Source organism: Hypanus sabinus, unplaced genomic scaffold (genome assembly GCF_030144855.1).
Source record: "Hypanus sabinus isolate sHypSab1 unplaced genomic scaffold, sHypSab1.hap1 scaffold_1035, whole genome shotgun sequence".
In the NCBI taxonomy this organism is placed as follows: domain Eukaryota; kingdom Metazoa; phylum Chordata; class Chondrichthyes; order Myliobatiformes; family Dasyatidae; genus Hypanus; species Hypanus sabinus.
Window position 1 is genome coordinate 10,001 of NW_026779088.1, and position 2,046 is coordinate 12,046.

A 2,046-nucleotide genomic window follows, 5' to 3' on the forward strand; every position below is an offset into this window, starting at 1 on the left:
TCCCCGCCACAGTCAAAGCGAGAACACACCAGGCTGTGCTTTCAATGCACCACGGCGGCACGGTCCCCACAGCCGCCCGTAGTAACGAATACCTCAGGTTCACCACCCTCCACTCTACCTGTGTCCTATGGTCCTAGACTCCCCCACTATAGGATACATCCTCTCCACATCCACTCTATCTGTGTCCTCTGGTCCTAGACTCCCCCACTACAGGAAACATCCTCTCCACATCCACTCTATCTGTGTCCTCTGGTCCTAGACTCCCCCACTATAGGATACATCCTCTCCACATCCACTCTATCTGTGTTCTCTGGTCCTAGACTCCCCCACTATAGGATACATCCTCTCCACATCCACTCTATCTGTGTCCTCTGGTCCTAGACTCCCCCACTACAGGAAACATCCTCTCCACATCCACTCTATCTATGTTCTCTGGTCCTAGACACTCTACTATAGAAAACGTCATCTCCACATCCACTCTATCTGTGTCCTCTGGTCCCCGACTCCTCCACTATAGGAAACCTCCTCTCCACATCCACTCTATCGGTGTCCTCTGTTCCTAGACTCCCCCACTATAGGAAATATCCTCCCCACATCCGCTCTATCTGTGTCCCCTGGACCTATAATCCCCCACTACAAGAAACATCCTCTCCACATCCACTCTATCAGTGTCCTCAAGTCCCAGACTCCCCCACTACAGGTAACAAACTCTGCACATCCACTCTATCTGTGTCCTCTGGACCTAGACTCCCCCGCTACAGGAAACATTCTCTCCACATCCACTCTATCTATGTTCTCTGGTCCTAGACACTCCGCTACAGAAAACATCATCTCCACATCCACTCTATCTGTGTCCTCTGGTCCTAGACTCCCCCAATACAGGAAATAAACTCTGCACATCCACCCTATCTGTGTCCTCAGGTCCTAGACTCCCCCACTACAGGAAACATCCTCTCCACATATACTCTATCTGTGTCCTCTGGTCCTAGTCTCCCCCACTGTAGGGAGCATCCTCTCCACATCCACACTATCTGTGTTCTCTGGTCCTAGACACACCACTATAGAAAATATCCTCTCCACATTCACTCTATCTGTGTCCTCTGGTCCTAGACACCTCACTATAGAAAATATCCTCTCCACATCCACTCTATCCGTGTCCTCTGGCCCTAGTCTCCCCGCTATAGAAAATATCCTCTCCACATTCACTCTATCTGTGTCCTCTGGTCCTAGACACCTCACTATAGAAAATATCCTCTCCACATCCACTCTATCCGTGTCCTCTGGTCCTAGTCTCCCCGCTATAGAAAACATCCTCTCCATATCCACTCTATCTGGGTCCTCTGGTCCTAGACTCCATCACTATAGGAAACACCCTCTCCACATCCACACTATCTGTGTCCACTGGTCCTAGACTTCCCCATTGCAGGAAAAATCTTCTCCACATCCACTCTATCTGGTCCTAGACTCCCCGACCAGGGGCAGCACACTTTCCCCATCCAGTCTATCTGTGTCCTCTGGTCCTACACTCCCCCACTACAGGAAACATCCTCTCCACATATACTCTATCTGTGTCCTCTGGTCCTAGACTCCCCACTACAGGACACATTCTTTCCACATACACTTTATCAGTGTCCTCTTGTTCTAGACTCCCCAGTACAGGAAACATCCTCTCCACATCCACTCTATCTGTGTCCTCTGGTCCTAGACTCCCCGACTATAGGAAATATCCTCTCCACATCCACTCTATCTGTGTCCTTTGGACCTAGACTCCCCCACTACAGGAAACATCCTCTCCACATCCACTCTATCTGTGTCCTCTGGTCCTAGACTCCCCCACTACAGGAAACATCCTCCCCACATCCACTCTGTCTGTGTCCTCTGGTCCTAGACTCCCCACTACAGGAATCATCCTCTCCACATCCACTCTATATGTGTCCTCTAGTCCCAGACTCCCCCACTACAGGAAACATCCTCTCCAAATCCACTCTATCTGTGTCATATGGTCCTAGACTCCCTCACTACAGGAAACAACCTCTCCACCTCCAC